Consider the following 19,830-nt stretch of genomic DNA (forward strand, 5'->3'; position numbering starts at 1 on the left):
CGACGTCGAGAAGGTCCTGCCATATATTACTGGCAGCGGGGGGACCTCGGTGTGGCCCCCGCCGCTTGGTGTTGGGGCCTTCATCCAAATATTTAAATTGACAAAAATTAGATGCAAATGAACTTACCTGCTGGCGGCGGCCATCCCAATCCGATTTTACGGTCACCAAACGCAACTCGCGCGCCTTCGGAACTCCGTATGGAGTTCCGAGGAGAGAAACTGGTGGGGAAGGGGGAGAAGTAAAATTTTCAGGGAGCTGGGGGGGGTGGGGGAGCGGGGAAGACAATTTTTTTTGGTCTGTGGAAATGGTGGGAAGGGGGTTGAAGGGCAAATATGAGAAGGTTGGGGGGGGATGTTTGGGTCGGGCATAAAATACGTTTTGTTAATATCGGACAATGAAAAGACCATTGCGGAGATTGGGGATTTTTTTTTTCAAATCACATCTACTGTACTTTTAAAAACTTGAATCTTTGCTAAGGGCTTAAAGCCCTTTAAAAATGGCACCGGCGCCAGCGCACTGGCACCAGACACCGTTGCCAGGGATGCAGCAGCCGCCCCCTCTACATAATTGGGGGTGGCCACTCTGCCCCCTCTATTTAAATCAGTCCCCGTGCGTAATATCGCGGGGGCTGTGCAGCGGCACTTCCATGTCGGAAGGCAGCCGCTCTCGCAGCACACCGGCGCAGAGCGCAGTGCGCCGATAAAATTCAGCCCTGTATTGCTATAACTCTTTCATGCCTTTGTATTCCAGCCCCCTTGAGAAATTTAATTAGCGTTTTTAATTATTTTTGTACCCGTCCACTAACTTCTGTAATTTCTGTTTGTCCCCTAAAACTCTGCCCTCACCCTCAGTTCCTAGCTGCATACCAGTAGTATCAGCTGTGGTACTATCAGTAACACTCTCACATCTGCGTCGTGAATTCAAGTCTCACTCCAGGACTTGAGCATAAAAATCAAAGCTGACATTCTAGTGAGGGAGTATTGCACTGTCAGAGGTGCTGTCTTTCAGATGAGATCTTAAACTGAGGCCCAGGCTGCCCTCTCAGGTGGGCATAATGATCCCATGCCATTATTTTGAAGAAAAGCAGGAGAATTATCCCCAGTGTCCTGGCTAATATATATATATCTATCCCTCCATCACTAGAACAGTTTACGTGTTTGTTATCACATTACTGGTTATGGGAGCTTGCTGTGCACAAATTGGCTGCTGTGTTTCCTACATTACAATAGTGGTTACACTTCAAAAGTACTTCAATGGCTGTAAAGCTCTTTGAGATGTCTGGTGGTTGCCTGAGGTGCTATATCATCGAATGGTTACAGCACAGAAGGAGGCTGTTGTGTTTGTGCTGGCTCTCTGCAAAAGCAACTCAGCTAGTCCCATTCCCTGCCTTTTCCTCATAGCTCTGCAATTTTTCTTTTTTCAGCTAATTATCCAATTCCCTTTTGAAAGCCACGGTTGAATCTACCTCCATTGCACTCTCAGGCAATACATTCCAGATCCTAATCACTCGCGTCATAAAAAAGCTTTTCCTCATGTCACCTTTTGTTCTTTTGCCATTCACCTTAAATTGATATCCTCTGGTTCTCGACTGTTCCACCAATGGGAACAGTTTCTCCCTATCTACACTGTCTCGACCCCTCATGATTTTGAACACCTCTATCAATTCTCCTCTCAACCTTCTCTTCTCCAAGAAGAACAGCCCCAGCTTCTCCAGTCTATCCACGTAACTGAAGTCCCTCATCCCTGGAACCATTCTCATAATGTTTTTCAGCAGTCTCTCTAATATCTTCACATCCTTCCTAAAGTATGGTGCTCAGAATTGGACACAATACTCCAGTTGAACTACATAAATGCAAGTCTTTTTATTTAGAAAATGCTTTAATCTATCTTTTTTTGGTACAAAATGGATGACCTCACAATTACCCATATCCAACTCCATGTGCCACATTTTCGCCCATTCATTTAATCTATCCATGTTGTTTTGCAACTTTCTGCTCCCATCTTCATTATTTTCTGTGCCATCTAATTTACTGTTATGAGCAAACTTAGATATATTACTCTTTCTTCCTTCATCCAAGTCATTCATAAACATAGTAAAAAGATGTGTACATCCAGTACAAATACATCCCTGGGAACACCACTAGTCAGATCCCGCCAATTTAAATTGATACCCATTATTGCTACTCTCGGTTTCCTACCTCCTAACCAATTCCATATTCAAGCCAATAGGTTATCTCCACTTCCATGCACTCCCAGTTTTGTTAACATTTATATGCAACCTTGTCAAATGCCTTCTGGAAATCTAAAGAAATAACTTGCATGGACAATCACATATCTACCACATTAGTGGCCTCCTCAAAAGATTCAACAGGATCTGTTAGACATGACTTACCCTTCACAAATCCATACTAGCTCTCTCCGATCAACTCTTTTTTGAAATGATTATAACCATTTTATATCTAGTAATTGGGTATAATGGATCCTAAAGTCTATTCTATAGCATATTGTTAGATATTCACTGATGTCTATGTATCGTGGTGCAATGGTTAGCACTGCAGCCTCACAGCTCCAGGGACCTGGGTTCGATTCTGGGTACTGCCTGTGTGGAGTTTGCAAGTTCTCCCTGTGACTGTGTGGGTTTTCGCCGGGTGCTCCGGTTTCCTCCCACAGCCAAAGACTTGCAGCTTGATAGGCAAATTGGCCATTGTAAATTGCCCCTAGTGTAGGTAGGTGATAGGGAATATGGGATTACTGCAAGGTTAGTATAAATGGGTGGTTCTTGGCCGGCACAGACTCGTTGGGCTGAAGGGCCTGTTTCAGTGCCGTATCTCTAAATAAAATAAATAAATCTGCATCAATTGAAAAATTCAACTAAAATATGAGGAGGTGGTGCTGAACACAGTCTGCTCCAATTCGACTATTTTCATAGATTAGTATGAAAGAAGCTAAAAATTAGAGATTGGGGAAGAGAACATTCTTTTGACTTTATAATAAAATTAATTTGAAGTATGCAGCTTACAATAAGAAATGTGTTGAGGGAACTGTCTCACAGAGAAATCAGTGTTATACGGCAGCTATCATCAAAAGGCCGGTCTTTGATGATAAACTCCATAAGTCCATTGAACAATTTTACCTCTCCAGTATAGCTAAACCCACTAGGTAGGAAGAATAAGCAAAAATAAAATAAATAGGGGGCCGATGGTGCAGTAAAGTGTTCTGTGATACTTCGCTTTCACTATTCAGATTTGTGTTTAAAGCTAGCCGAAACTGATGAGATGAAAGTCTTCTTCATTTGCTAGACATAAGAGTTCCAAAAGAAATGAGTTTGAGCAGTCTGAACCAAGGCTTTTGTATTGCAGCACATTTTGGGGGGGACAGACGAGCAAGAGCTTTATGCTGTATATGACTAATACTGCAACTGACCTGCTGCTGCTGGTTGCTGACACCTAGTGCTGAAAGTGGATGAATGCACTTTTTGTCGCACTGGTGGCCCTCATACTGATTGAACACAAAAGTCCGATCACACAAAGCAGGGAAAAATGAAGATGAGGAAAAAGTAAGAGAGAGCATTTTATTTGGCTGAAATAAATTGATACAAGAGGATGGATCTTTGAACTTAGTAATGACTGACAAAAAAATCAGCCTGGACCAGAAACCCTGCTCCTGAACAGGGTATTTCTCCTCCATTTTCCCTCACCTGCCCTCTTGAGCAAAGCATTGCTGATGGTGACTAGTGTGTTATGTTCAACAAATCCTAGGACAGGAAGGAAGAAAAATGATTGAGAGCTGCACATACTGGATGGGTTTGGTGGTAGAGATTTAGGCACCATATACTGTTACTCATCCAGCCTTTGTATGTTGTAAAAGCAAGAAAATCAAGACAATCAGGATGAATGCCCTCAGGATATTTCCCACTCTGTCACCATAACTTCAGCAGAAACTCTATTTAAGTATGTGAACAGGATTTCTGCTAAACCCCCACTTAATATATGGCAGTGGGGCAGGAAACACCCTGAAGAAAGTTACCCCCAAGTTCAAGGCAAAATACAGGTAAGCAGGCTGGGGATGTAGAAGATACTCAGTAAATGAACAGTTGAGTGAAACTCCCCTGGTCCTGACCCAACTCCTATAACACATAACTCATTCGCACACCCAGTTCATGACAAAGTAAATCCTTTACAAAAATAAAAACTAATTATTACTTTTAGGCAAAACAGTAAGAAGTGGGAGAAATGAAGAAGAAGATTATATTGCATTTGGTCCAATAAGACCTGTTCTTTTCTGGTTTGTATATAGCATTAAGAATATTGATTAATATACTGCAATATACACATTGCAACCCTTTTTCTATTATTTCTGAAAATGATACATTTGAAACCTGGAGTTTATTTCACTTATAACATTGCAGTTCCATGCTGAGATGCCCATCATGATGTTTGTTAATGTCCCACAGTATTTATCCATCCATTCTTTCCAGGCAGAACAGGATGTAGTTCCATCAAAATTAGTCTGGGCCCAGTATGAGGCCTCAAGATCAGGCCAGTGCAGCCACTAACATATTAAGTTGCAGAGGGGGATCATGATCTTCGAGTTAGGGGGTACCAGTTTATTTTTCTGTGCCCTGGAGGAACACTGCGTACAAAATGCAAATACAAATGTACCCCCATAATTTGTTGCTGGAAATTTGGTACTCTAGATTATAATTGTAGCTTCGTTTTCATTCATTTGATGGTCTAACATATGTGCAAATTTAAGTTTTTATGTTCAGAATTGGATCAGTGGTGCTAACTTGTAACTTAAATATTGTTTCTACTGCACTATAGTGTGACGGAGAAGACAGATGCTAATGCATTAACACACTTAGACTTAGATTTAAGATAAGGGGCAGGAGGTTTAGAGGGGATTTGAGGAAAAAAAATTTCAGCCAGAGGGTGGTTGGAATCTGGAACACACTGTCTGAAGGGGTGGTAGAAGCAGGAACCCTCACAACATTTAAGAAGTATTCAGATGAGCACTTGAAACACCTTAGCATACAAGGCTACGGGCCAAGTGCTGGAAAATGGGATTAGAATAGATAGGTGCTTGATGGCCAGCATGGACACGATGAGCCGAAGGGCCTGTTTCTGTGCTGTATGACTCTATGACTTGTGCTGCTCTGTTCTGTCCTTGTTATTTTTTATTGAGAATGTAATGGAAGGAGCGATCAGTAGCCTAAGGAATGTCTGGGGGGCGGGGGGGGGGCGGTTTAACTTTAATTTGAACTCCATTAATACATTTATATTTTTCTACAGACTTTTAGCAAAGCATCTTCATTTCGATTGCACGGGTATTTACAAAACATTGTATTGCAGAACTGCCATTCTGTTGCGTTTAGTTTGGTGAACAGCTGAGTGCTGGTACCCTGCACCTAAACGGAAACATGGAACTGCAAATATTGCAAATGGAGGTGCAGATGTGCAAAGTGGGTTGATTCCAGAAATAAATCATTCATCCGGAGGTGTTAACCAACAAATTACTAGGCATTTGCTATTCACTGAGCTTTGCTGACCTGCAAAGTGAGATTTAGCAGCAAACCAAACTACAAGAGCATCAATGTCTGTTACTGACCCACAGGCATTACTGTCCTTTGATTTGTGTCCTTAAAACATGGTTCGTTCAACCTTACTAATCAGTTGGGAAGGTTTGAAGTTTCTGCCACCCTTCCCTTATTAATCTTGTTCATAAACCATGCTCCATAGGGTGTGTTACAGGCAGGGTGTTACTCCATCACTGGAGTTGATGCTCACTTTATAACATCCCTCACTCTCCAACAGAAAGAAAGCCTTTTTATAGCTCAAGAATTCTCTGAATGGCTACGTTGCAGACCAGCATGAAGAAGGGTTGCTGGTTTCACAACAGTCTCGGGCCTAGATTGATTGGAGAACCTATGTCCTCCATTGTAAGTAACCAGCCCAATTTTGCAATCTTATTCAGTTTAAGACTGAAGTCATTGTGTTTGACTCCCACAAGAAACGTATTGGCCCCATATCTCTTTCCTCTCTCTGGATGCCCAGTCATTACGTAGAATTACATGGAATTTATCAACACAGAAACAGACCAATAGATTTATGCAGACATTTATGTTCCATATGAGGCTTCTCCCACCTTACTTCATCTCATCCTATCAACATATCAATGAAGTGGTGTGAAACCTGGATGGCCGACGTAACACTATTTGAGTTGCAAACACTACAACCAGTTTATCACTTAGATTGCCTACTTCCATCTCCACAACATTGATCATCGACCTTATCCCACTGCTGCTCAAACTTGCATTGATGTCTTTTGTCACATCATGCTTATCGTTTCCAAATCACTTCTTGTGGTTGCAAATTCCACCTGCCATAGACACCGACTCATCTAAAACATTTGTTAGCCAATGTTTGGATGTTATCCAGGTCCTGCTATAGGCTAGTATGGGCTGCTTCATTAGCAGAAGAAATGTGAGTGGAGCCAATCACCAAGCATCTCCACTCCTGATCTTATGACAAAGTGAAGGGTATTAATGAAGCAGCTGAAGATGGTTGTACCAAGACTGCTTCCCTGAGGATCTCCTACAGCGATTTCCTGGAGTTATGATGATTGGCCTCTGACAAACGCAAACATCTTCCTTGTGTCAGGTATGACCACCCAGCCACTGGAGGGTTTTCCTTTTGATCTTATGGACCTCCATTTTACGAGGGCTCCTTTGTTCCATAATCAGTCAAATGATACTGTGATACTGAGGACAACTATACTCATTGCTTCTCCAGCATTTAACTCTTGTGTCTAGATCTGGATCAACAGCGTGATGTATTCTGGAGTCAAGGGCCTCTGGCAGAACCCAGAATTTCCTGGATCGGCATAAATAAAAAGATACGGTGAAATTTACACTGAACTTGCGGATTTACACCAAAATGTCCCAGCATTCTCATTAGCATATGCTGGAATGTATAAAGCAGCATAAATAAGTCGAAATGAGCACAGAACTTACACCATATTCTTTCTTCAAGTCCCTCTTTATCTATGAAACTGCCATGAGTCACGTCCAAATTTCGTCAATATATTGTGCTGGAAATTATCTTTATTGTGTTGTTTCAAAGAAAGTTTCCATGAAATTCCAGGCGAATAACTACATTTCTACAGGTCTCCTTCAAAATTGGGTCTTTTTCTATCAATGCCATTAAAACTGCTGATATGTAAAACATATTTATACAGCAACTAAAGCCATCTCCTCACTATTGCTAATATTCTCCGCCTATCAGTACATCTTCTCATAGCATCTTCTGCCAAAAGTTAATTAAGATCTTGTGAATGTATTTTCGGCCAATTCTTCCACCTCAGGAAAATGAAGACTAATATTCTATGCCATGGATTCATTATTCTTTTAAATGGTAGAATACGTTCGTTGGAGGCTGTAGGGAAATTTGTGATGTGATGTTAAGAGTTTCTTTCATCTCCTTTTCCTTACTGGAAGTCCAGTGCTATATTGAGAAACTATGAAACAAGGCAGAATTGTAAAATAGGATAAATACAAAGAATTATACTTTTTTGATTGACAGCTAGCATAATGTTTCAAGCTGTAACTAATAAGCTGAACTCAGATCAGTAAATATCTCAGGGCACTTAGGCATATTTTCAGTCCTCCTTTCTGTTGCCATTCTCAGGATTGTCAGGGTTAAATCATCATACAAATAATGTATTTTCCAATATTGATGCTCATTAAATGATGAAAGTTTTGATTGCTATTACCATCAAAGACAATTGCAAAGTTAGGGAAACGCGTAGGATTTTGAAACTGTATTGTTTCGACAATAGACATGTACCTAGGTTCTTGTACTGACAGTGTGGGTCAGGAGCTAGAACGCAGACCGTCTTTATTCGAACCCAGTCTAGTACTTGTGTTTGTCTATTGCTACAAAAAATCTAAATCTAACAATTACAAGTGCCTAGTCCTGGGCACTCACATTTTATTTTGATGTTGATCTCTCATTTATCTTTTCATAAGCTATGCAGGATTTCTACTGGTGTATTTTTAATAAGTTTAGCAGTATATTGGCAGAAGGTTAACAATGTTGAATAGTTTGTCCAGTATGTACATTCTATGAATATCACAACAATGAGGTGTTGTGGTGCATTTCAGTTTATATGTACTTGCTTCCTGCCTGTTTTGTATCTGCAGCTATTAACCTTTCAAATGTCAGAATCTGTGGTCAGCTTTAACTGCGACAGTGACTGAGTGTTTACGGTAAACTTATTGCCTACCGGATGACATTTCCAGTAAGCTACGTGTGGGTACAATTGTTTTCTAGGTAGACCAACACCTACAGCAGCATCCAAGGTAACCCTTTACCCTTACAGAGATGCTGCAATGTGGAGAGTCATATTTATTTAAAAACAAAATAAGGTGAAGACAAAGGGTTAAATATTCATTAAATTGTCTGAAGGTTTTAAGTTTTGTCAACTTAACTTCCAAGCATTTCTGAAAAGTACACATTAATCAAAATAGACTTGCATGACTAATCAATAACAGAATTCTTTCAGTTAAAAAATGAACATTCCATCATTATGTTAACTTAGCTAAAAGAATCATAGTTTAACAAAAACTGCTTTCAATCAGTGACAGAAGCCACAGTGCATTCAGGAAGTCAAAGTAATGTTTGTAAGAGATACTAATCTGGTCACCAGTTTGGGTGGTAGTGCGAAGAACAAACTTATGATCAGATATATTGTTAATTCTACTTTTTTTAAATTCTCTGTAGATCCTTGATGATGAGCACTTCCTACTCAAAACTCTTGAGCTAATCTGGAATTTGTCGGGATCATCACCAAACCTTTCAGACAATATGTAATCGCTGAGTTATCAAACTTGTGCATGACCATTTTGGTTATAGGCTGATTTGAGACTGAGGGGCTGGATTTTGTTCCCAGCCGACATCGGGTTTCGTGGCAAGGGGTGGGGGGGCGCGGAGAATCGAAGCAGTAGCGACCGCCACCGAGCCCAATACCAGGATTGTTTATTCCGACCTTGCTGGCAGCGGCAAAGCTCCATGGCGGCACCTCTGCCACTCTGCGACAGGCCCCCGCTTTCCATATGGTAATTTCCTTTTTACATTCATTTAAATGTAATCCGCCCCAATCTTACCTTCAGTTCCCAATCTTGAGCTCGTCATGTGGCACTCTCGTGTCTTCATTTCCCATCCAGGAGAAGCTGGCACCTCCAAAGTTGGGAAGGGGGAAACTCTACATGATTTAGTGTATGGAGGGGGAAGGGGCCAACTCGGCATGATTTAGTGTATAACTAACTCTGCGTTGTGTTGTACTATGTGCAGGGCTGGCGCCAGCACCTGCTCCTGCACCTGGTGATGCCTTGAATGCAGCAATTGCCACCTCCATGCTCGCCATCCTATTACGGACAGCAGGTGGGTGCCCAATGCTACCAGGCCAATCAGAGGGCCAAAAGCTCTAGAGCCTTGGCTGCCCTACTGGGAGAGGTGGCACACTGCCGAAGAAGGTCAGAGACTGCGAGGACACCTCAACATGGAGGTGCCCTCGGAGCCAAAAATGTTTATGAAAATTTCAAAGCAGCCAAGCTGGTAACCCCCTCAGATCAGAGGAGAACCCCTCTGGTGGAAGCATTTGGATTGCGAGTGCATCCTTTCCTGCCAGCGGCCTCCGGCTCCACGGAGCTGGCAGTCTCCACATGCGACGGAGGGATGTTCTACCACTGGCAAAATACTGCCGATGCCACAAAATTACCCTTAATTGGGGTCTTAAGTATGTAAATCGGCTGCCCGCCTCCGTTCAGCAGGGAACTGATCCATTTCCTAGGCCGCTCCTGGAAAACCTCTCCGGCAGTGGGAATGCATCAGAGAGCTGTCCCAAGGTGGCTCCCTGCTGTTTTCCCAGCCCCACTTCACCTTCAAGCCTGCCATCACAGGGCTGGGAAAACTCAAGTCCAACGTTTCTGATTCTGATTAAACCATGGGAGGTCTCAAAGCTCTAGAAATAATTATAAACCAGTGGTTTGAAAGAAATGATTCCTTGTTAATATCTGTACGCATGCACAACTTCTAGAGGTGCATTGTCAGCTGTACTTTTTGAAGGTTCATACTATCTTTCCGAAGGTGCATGTTAAAAGTATAAATAACTATCAACTGCTCATCCAAAATTGCTGGGAGAAACCAACGATCAGTAACCAGCAAACATCATAAAATGAGTTCCTCAAGTTGTCCAGATTTTTTCAAAGCCACCAATTAGGCAGCAGCAATGACCCTGAAACCAACTAAACAAATCGCTCAAACTAATTTTTCAGATTTCTTTGTCCAGGCATATTTTCCAAGGATGGACTGAAGTTGGGAGCCTTGTTTAATATCTACAAATATCAGGAACTTGTGGGCAGTGTGCCCACAATTGCCCAATATCTATGCAGTCAGGGCAGGCTCCTCACCAGCAACTCATACTCAGAAATTCAGCTCTGTTGTGTCCTCAGCCAGCTAACTAAAAAGATCTGAAATATAAATGCTATAAAATAACAAATACGTAAAAATTATGAAGATACTGTTAACCGTGGAGCAGAGTCAACTCCCCCTTGTCCACAGCTACAGTTACTGGCTTAGTACAAAGAGGGGGAACTCAGTCCTTTCTTTAACTATCAATTTACTTTATTCACGTTGTTGTACAATGTAAGAATAAGGCTTATACACTTAGTTAGACAAAAACCTACAACTCCCCTGAGTTATACAGTTAATAACAAAACTAGCTAGAATTCATAAGCACACCCACTAGGCTTCTCTGACCTTTCCCTGTCCTAGTCACAGAATACAAAGGATATTACCCAAAAAAGGGAGAGTTAACGCTGACCAGGTGTTCTGTACTCTCTCTCTCTTCTACGTCGTCGCCGCATCGCTCACGCTGGGTCTTCTGCTTCCACGATGGTTGATCTCCAGAGTTTTCACTGGCTCTATGCCCAAAAAGCTCTAATCTTATCCTGTTGCTTATCTCTCCAAATCTGAGCTTTGTCTTTTCGATTGGCTTAAGCTTGATCACCTCTTTCACAGCTTCTCTTAATTGGCTCAGGCCCAAAGACCCCGGTATCACACCATGTCCAAATAAGGCCCTTTTCCTGTGTCCTGTTCTTTGTCTTGTCCCATAAAGCAATTAGTTCAAACTGGTTTTTACCAGCACAGGCCAGTGTCCGAGCTCCAGGTTACTACAGGTCAAACAATTCCAGCAGTTTGTAACTGATTCTGTGTTTCTTGCAGCCCCTGGCCAACAATACTAAAAAGAGAAGCAGGAGAAGACCAGCTAGTTCACCATGCCTACATGGTCGTGATGACTGAAGCATCATAATTAGACAGCCCTTGCCCACCAACGGACATAGAAACAAGTTAACATCAAAAATAAAATTCCCTAAGTCCTGTTGGAGGTCAGTAAAATAACTTTCTCCCCAGATTTTTTGACACCATCAGTCAATTCATTGTAAATGGGTTACCACCAGCAATGGATTGGAAAGCCTAAGCATTACTTTATCAAAAGTATGAGGTTTGAGCTCTGCTCCTTTCCTGGAGCTTGGTATTTTTTGATGGGCCTTCTCATTCCATTTTTTTTTTGGTCTCCATTCAGACACAACTTTTGAGGCCTCTGCAAATGCTCAACTTCAGTGTCGAACAACATTAACATCGGCCCTCCAGAAGGCTTCTCTAGCTCATATCTTAAATTGTATAGATGTATACTTTTAAATACAATTAAAGAGAGTGTCACTGGGCAGAATTTTCCTGGTCCCGGGTGGCAGGCTTGGAGGTGAGTGGCGGGGGGAGGGGTCAGCTGGGAAAATAGTGGGGAGCCACGGCGGTTCTGTGATTATCCCAACAAACTCCAGCATACCTCAGAGTTTTGAGCAGGAAATCGTAATCATCATGGATCTACAAAGAATTTAAACAAAGTAGAATTAACAATATAGAAGAAATCTTGGTACTTATCTGATCATTATTTTGTTGTTAGAACTACCACCCAACTAGTGATGCAACAGCTAGCTCCCTGAAGCATTCCCACTGCTGTGGAAGTTTCCCAGAGCCAGACCAGGTTGCTGATCACCTGCCCACTGAATGGAGGCTGGCAAACAATTTAACTCATTAAGGCTCCAATATGGGGCTATTTAGAGGGCCCATTGGCATTTTTCCGGCAGCGCAACAGCCCCCACCGCATGAATAGGCTGTCACCTCAATGGAGGCAGCTTCCCTGCAGCAGGCTGGGGGACCATCAGAGCCGGAGGCTCCATACCCCAAAAGGGGGCCACTAGCAACAAAGGCCGCACCCATGGCCCCAACACTGCCGCCTGAGGAGTTTCCCCTTTGCTCTGAGGGGCTGCTTGCTTGGCCCCTCAGAATTTTAATTTTAATTTTATGCCTCCGATGGCACCTCTACTTTCCAGCTTCCTCGTGGTCCCCGACCTGCATCAGCAGCATCTACCTCTCCCGGTGGGGCTGCCGAGGCTCTAGAGCTGCCAGCCCTCTGATTGGGCCAGCAGTATTGGGAGCCCACCCACTGTCCTTAATCAGACAGCAAGCATGAAGGCGACCAACTCGGAGCCACCTCCAGGAAAATAGCTGCCCCGGTCTGGCTTCTGACCATTTGGTGCCAACGTTGGGATCTCAAATCCTGCCCAACGTGCTGGCGAGAAGAGCTTCAATTTGGCCCAATGATCTTTCCTTATGTTCTGTTTTTTTTGTAACCATTTAATGGTTATCGTCATTCATTATTTGTTCCTCAAATTATCCCCAATTAGCAATTAAAATATGTATTTTGAATAATTAGCTCTTTTCCAATCTTCAAAGTTGTTCACATTACTGCCAATTTGCTTAAGAGATGGAATATGATGCACACAGTTGTGGCTTGCAGAGTTTGCAGTAATTTTGTGCAGGATTGACGTTTAGTTTAAACATAAGCAGAAGAAATTGTGGAGGTGATGATATGTGGCAAGATAGCTTGTGTCAACTATCACAATTTCCACTGACCCAGTTTGTGTCCTGAGTTTCCACTAGCATTGTGTCCACTAACACAGATACTCAGACCAGATACCAAAAATGATTCATTTAACAATGTAACATTGACTGAAGGAAGATTTTTTTCCATTTGAGCAAGTAGTCTCATGACTCCCTCACACGTTATAGAACCATGGTAAACTTGGTTAAACCAGGATTTGAGCAACATCATCCAGGCTGACACTGAATCACAGTGCCAAGTAAGTGCTGAGAAATGATCCTTTGGATGTGACATCAAATGTCTGCATGTTCAGATGGATGTAAAAAATTCAATGTCACTTTTCAAGGAGGAATAGGTGGTTCCCCCAGTGTCCTGGACAACATTCAGTTTGCAATCAACACTACGCAAAACAGATTAACTGGTCATTTACCTCATTGCTGTCTGTGGGACTTTGCTATACAAAATTGGCTATTGTATTTGCCTACATAACAAGTGACTACACTTCAAAAGTGATCCATCGGTTGTGAAGCTCTTTGAGACATTCTGAGGCCATGGAAAGTGTGACATAATGACAAATTCTCTGATTTTTTTCTGTAATAAATAATGCAGGCCAAAAGATTACATAGAACATAGAACAGTACAGCACAGTACAGGACCTTCGGCCCACGATGTTGTGCCGAACCTTTAACCTACTCTAAGATCAAACTAACTACCTACCCTTCATTCTACTATCATCCATGTACCTATCCAAGAGTCGTTTAAATGCCCCTAATGTATCTGCTTCTACTACCACCGCTGGAAGCGCATTCCACACACCCACCACTCTCTGTGTAAAGAACCTACCTCTGACATCTCCCTGAAACCTTCCTCCAATCACCTTAAAATTATGCCCCCTGGTGATAGCCCTTTCCACCCTGGGAAAAAGTCTCTGGCTATCCACTCTATCTATGCCTCTCATCTTGTACCCCTCTATCAAGTCACCTCTCATCCTTCTTTGCTCCAATGAGAAAAGCCCTAGCTCCCTCAATCTTTCTTCGTAAGACATGCTCTCCAGTCCAGGCAGCATCCTGGTAAATCTCCTCTGCACCCTCTCTAAAGCTTCCACATCCTTCCTATAATGAGGCGACCAGAACTGAACACAATATTCCAAGTGTGGTCGAACCAGGGCCTTATAGAGCTGCAGCATAACCTCGCAGCTCTTAAACTCAATCCCCCTGTTAATGAAAGCCAACACACCATACGCCTTCTTAACAACCCTATCAACTTGGGTGGCAACTTTGAGCGATCTATGGACATGGACCCCAAGATCCCTCTGTTCCTCCACACTACCAAGAATCCTGTCTTTAAGCCTGTATTCTGCATTCAAATTCGACCTTCCAAAATGAATCACTTCACACTTTTCCAGGTTGAACTCCATCTGCCACTTCTCAGCCCAGCTCTGCATCCTGTCAATGTCCCGTTGCAACCTACAACAGCTTTCCACACTATCCACAACTCCAGCAACCTTCGTGTCATCGGCAAACTTGCTAACCCAGCCTTCCACTTCCTCATCCAAGTCATTTATAAAAATCACAAAGAGCAGAGGTCCCAGAACTGATCCTTGTGGAACACCACTGGTCACCGAGCTCCATGCTGAATACTTTCCATCTACTACCACACTCTGACTTCTAGGGGCCAGCCAATTTTGTATCCAGACAGCCAACTTCCCCTGTATCCCATGCCTCCTTACTTTCTGAATGAGCCTACCATGGGGAACCTTATCAAACGCCTTGCTAAAATCCATATACACCACATCCACTGCTCTTCCTTCATCAATGTGTTTTGTCACATCTTCGAAGAATTCAATAAGGCTTGTGAGGCATGACCTGCCCCTTACAAAGCCATGCTGACTGTCTCTAATCAAACCATGCTTTTCCAAATAATCATAAATCCTGTCTCTCAGAATCCTCTCCAATAATTTGCCCACTACCGACATAAGACTGACTGGTCTATAATTCCCAGGGTTATCCCTATTCCCTTTCTTGAACAAGGGAACAACATTTGCCACCCTCCGATCATCCGATACTACTCCAGTGGACAGTGAGGATGCAAAGATCATCGCCAAAGGCACAGCAATCTCTTCCCTCGCTTCCCGTAATATCCTTGGGTATATCCCGTCTGGCCCCGGGGACTTATCTGTCTTCATATCATTCAAAATTTCCAGCACGTCCTCCCTCTTAACCTCAACCTGTTCGAGCATATCAGCCTGTTCCACGCTGTCCTCACAAACGACCAGGTCCCTCTCACTAGTGAATACTGAAGCAAAGTATTCATTTAGGACCTCCCCTACCTCCTCCGACTCCAGGCACAAGTTCCCTCCACTATCCCTGATCAGCCCTACCCTCACTCTGGCCATCCTCTTGTTCCTCACATAAGTGTAGAACGCCTTGGGATTTTCCTTAATCCTACCCGCCAAGACTTTTTCATGTCCCCTTCTAGCTCTCCTAAGTCCATTCTTCAGTTCCTTCCTGGCTACCTTGTAACCCTCCAGAGCCCTGTCTGATCCTTGCTTCCTCACCCTTAAGTAAGCTTCCTTCTTCCTCTTGACTAGCTGTTCCACCTCTCTTGTCATCCAAGGTTCCTTCACCCTACCATCCCTTCCCTGCCTCATCGGGACAAACCTATCCAGCAGTCGCAGCAAGCGCTCCCTAAACAACCTCCACATTTCTGTCATGCATTTCCCTGAGAACATCTGTTCCCAATTTATGCTCCCCAGTTCCTGCCTAATAGCATTGTAATTCCCCCTCCCCCAATTAAATATTTTCCCATCCCGTCTGCTCCTGTCCCTCTCCATGACTATAGTAAAGGTCAGGGAGTTGTGATCACTATCACCGAAATGCTCTCCCACCGATAGATCTGCCACCTGGCCTGGGTCGTTGCCAAGCACCAAGTCCAACATAGTCTCCCCTCTAGTCGGCCTATCTACATACTGAGTCAGGAAACCTTCCTGGACACACCTGACAAAAACTGCTCCATCCAAACTATTTGCACTAAGGAGGTTCCAATCAATATTAGGGAAGTTGAAGTCACCCATGACAACACCCTGTTACTTCTGCACCTTTCCAAAATCTGCCTCCCAATCTGTTCCTCCGTGTCTCTGTTGCTATTGGGGGATCTATAGAAAACTCCCAACAAAGTGACTGCTCCTTTCCTGTTTCTGACTTCCACCCATAATGACTCAGTAGACAAACCCTCCTCAACAACCTCCCTTTCTGCAGCTGTGATACTATCCCTGATTAGCAATGCCACTCCCCCACCTCTTTTACCTCCCTCCCTATTCCTTTTGAAACATCTAAACCCCGGAACATCCAACATCCATTCCTGCCCCTGTGATAGCCACGTCTCCGTCATGGCCACAACATCGTAGCTCCAAGTACTGATCCATGCTCTAAGTTCATCACCCTTATTCCTGACACTTCTTGCGTTAAAATAGACACACTTCAACCCATCATACTGGCTGCAACTTTGCCCTGTCAGCTGTCTAACCTTCCTCACAGACTCTCTGCACTCGGTATCTGCCTGTTCAACAGCTACCCCATCCACTGATCCATAGCTCCGGTTCCCATCCCCCTGCCAAACTCGCTTAAACCCTCCCGAAGAGCTCTAGCAAACCTCCCGCCCAGGATATTGCCCCTCTGGTTCAGATGCAACCCGTCCTTCTTGTTACAGGTCCCACCTTCCCCAGAAGATATCCCAAGGAGGGCGGCACAGTGGCGCACTGGTTAGCACCGCAGCCTCACAGCTCCAGCGACCCGGGTTCAATTCTGGGTACTGCCTGTGTGGAGTTTGCAAGTTCTCCCTGTGTCTGCGTGGGTTTCCTCCGGGTGCTCCGGTTTCCTCCCACATGCCAAAGACTTGCAGCTTGATAGGTTAATTGGCCATTATAAATTGCCCCCAGTGTAAGTAGGTGGTAGGGAAATATAGGGACAGGTGGGGATGTGGTAAGGATATGGGATTAGTGTAGGGTTAGTATAAATGGGTGGTTGATGGTCGGCACAGACTCGGTGGGCCGAAGGGCCTGTTTCAGTGCTGTATGTCTAAACTAAACTAAACTAAACATATCTGAATCCCTCCCTCCTGCACCAGTTCTGTAGCCACGTGTTCAGCTGCACTCGCTCCCTGTTTCTACATGAGCAAACAAATGCATTACTCTATGAGACAGTAAAATTTCACAGGCTCAATTCTGGACAGCACCAGAGAGTTATACCCCTTTCCTACAATGGAATCGTTTCTGACAGTGGCCTGTAATTTGAGGTATCCTCATAGTATAAATTGACTTCAGAACACTACCTTATTCACTGATTTTGTTCTCTGATTCGATGGTGCTGTTGACAACAAGCTTAAGTGGCCATCATGAACAGTACTGAACATCATGGCTGCCAGTTTGTTCCAGTCCTGGTTAGTTGAGCTTCACTGTGGGTTTTACATTGTTGGCTTCAATGAGCCATCCCCACCGTTGCTTCAGTATTCCTCTGAATTCAGCCTGATATATAAAAACGTGAATTCAGCGCATCTGCACTCTCACCGCATTGCAGAACTTCTACAAATGGAAACTATTACACAGAATCTGCAGTTCCCAGACAGCTGGGCTTGCTGTAGCTTTGAAAGACTGTGGACAATTGCTAATGTTACAGCAGCTGCCAGGCAGTTCTCATTGACCTTAGTCTTATCGTTACCAACTCAAATTTGCTTTGTTTTTGATCAGATACAAATATCATATGACGTCCAACCCAAATTTTGTGGAAGAAATTCCAATTTGTCTCAATTTTTTTACTGAAGCTGTTATTATAATAGGTCTTTTGTTATTCTTTAAATAACTGGTGACAATAAATATGGCTTAGAACATAGAGTGTCGTATTGAGTTGATTATTGTAACACACCCAGATTGCATTCACCAAATGATAAATATTAAGCACATTATATACATGGTATAGTGACAGAAACTTTTCAAAGATGCTGTGCCTGGGCAGGGTAAGTTGTACGTTTGTTCCTGCAATTTCCCACACCACAAGTTCTTGATTTTGCCATTTTGGGAGATATCAGGAAGAAGAGAAAATCAGCTTATATCCTACGCAATTCCTAATGGTAAAATTGGCAAAAGTCTAGAATCAGATCATCTGATGCCTTCTCAGCTGGGGAATCTAAATTGAATAATGGCGAGGGTGATAATTTTGAAAATAAATATTCACTATTGCTGCTTTTGCTTATGCTCTATGTCACCACAATTTTTGCAACTATTGTTATGGTTGGCATATTATATGAGGGCAACCTGGATCCCCTTGCTCTGATCCACCTCAAATACTCACAGCCGAGGTGCTTCTTAGATCAATCACTGAAGAAACAAATCACTGGTCTTCGGCCCACTAACATCCCCCTTCAGCTCCTAACATTACCTCACACTCCCTTTCTCTCACTCGCTCACTGTCTTTCTCGCTCTCCCTCTGCCCTTTTGTCTTTGTCTCCCTCCGTCCTCACCACCCCCACCCCCATTATTACCTGAGCTTCCTGATCAGGAATGATCCTATCCTGCCAATTAGTAAACTGCATCCAAGTGTGAATAACCTTGCAGCTCTCTTTAATCTATGTGCCTGCAAATACCATGGGACCTGCGAGACAACATGTATTCTGTTGTTTTGTATTGCATCGTGATCTGGTAAAGCGTACATTAATGCAGAACTCAATAATAAAACAAAATGATTTGAAAGAAAAATTAATTAAAAGACTGATGAGCTTCCAATAAAGCCATTTAACTCCATGTTATACTAGTGTTCAAAACTCATTCCTTTCCTCTCAGTTGCTCTTTCAGCTGCAGCATAAACTAATAATTTCTAACTTTTTACCGAAGTAGCATTACCTAATAATATGTCAAATGAAATTAAGGAAAAACAAATATTTACAAAAAATGCATGAATAACTTTCCTTTTTGCAAACAATGGCCTGGATTTTGTGGTCATCAGCAAATGAACTGTGTTAGCTGCTCATTACACTCTGACTTTCTGTGGGCTTTTACACAGGAACCTGCTGTGATTAGAAATTCAAAACAGCATAGCACCCTCTAGAGGTCATCTGGGACTTATGTCAAGAGGAAAGCAACTGTGTGTCTCTTTTTTATTCATTCATGGGATGTGGGCATTGCTGGCTAGAGCAGCATTTGTTGCCCATCCCTAATTGCCCTTACGAAGGTGGTGGTGAGCTACCTTCTTGAACAGCTGCAATCCATCTGGTGTAGGTATTCCCACAGTGCTGTTAGGAAGGGAATTCCAGGATTTTGACCTAGCGACAGTGAAGGAACGGCGATATAGTTCCAAATCAGGACGGTGTGTGACTTGGAAGTGAACTTGCAGGTGGTGGTGTTCCCATGCGTCTGCTGCCCTTGTCCTTCTAGCTGGCAGACGTCCCGAAAGGTGCTGTTGAAGGAGGCTTGGTGCATTGCTGCAGTGCATCTTGTAGATGGTACAAACTGCTGCCACTGTGCGTCAGTGGTGGACAGAGTGAATGTTTAAGTTGGTGGATAGGGTGCCGATCAAACGGAGTGCTTTGTCCTGGATGGTGTCGAACTTCTTGAGTGTTCTTGGAGCCGTATTCATCCAGGCAAGTGGAGAGTATTCCATCACACTCCTGACTTGTGCCTTGTAGATGGTGGACAGGCTTTGGGGAGTCAGGAGGTGAATTACTTGCTGCAGAATTCCCATTCTCTGAACTGCTCTTGTAGTCTCCTTAACCAATCAGATTGAACAATCCTTACTGAGAGACACGTAACCCAAAATTCGGATCAGTAGCACCCATTG

The 19,830-nt window shown here is 43.4% G+C and overlaps 2 long non-coding RNA genes across 5 annotated transcripts in view; one reads left to right on the top strand and one right to left on the bottom strand.

Moving 5' to 3' along the window:
• LOC137379534 (uncharacterized) overlaps positions 1-11,177 on the bottom strand; it is a 46,115-nt gene extending 34,938 nt beyond the window's left edge. The window contains exons 1-3 of one of the 4 annotated variants that reach the window (XR_010976846.1): positions 10,857-11,163; positions 7,014-7,516; positions 3,762-6,873 (exon numbers count right to left, since the gene is read on the bottom strand). This is a non-coding gene — a long non-coding RNA (uncharacterized lncRNA). Of the gene's footprint in view, positions 1-3,761; positions 6,874-7,013; positions 7,517-10,856 lie in introns of those variants that run through there. The other 3 variants (XR_010976849.1, XR_010976848.1, XR_010976847.1) reach the window with 3 other exon arrangements.
• The window catches only part of LOC137379537 (uncharacterized), a 178,252-nt gene that overhangs the window by 120,576 nt on the left and 37,846 nt on the right, over positions 1-19,830 (top strand). The gene's annotated exons all lie outside the window — the stretch shown is intronic.

The sequence above is a fragment of the Heterodontus francisci genome, chromosome 18, assembly GCF_036365525.1.
Source record: "Heterodontus francisci isolate sHetFra1 chromosome 18, sHetFra1.hap1, whole genome shotgun sequence".
In the NCBI taxonomy this organism is placed as follows: Eukaryota; Metazoa; Chordata; class Chondrichthyes; order Heterodontiformes; family Heterodontidae; genus Heterodontus; species Heterodontus francisci.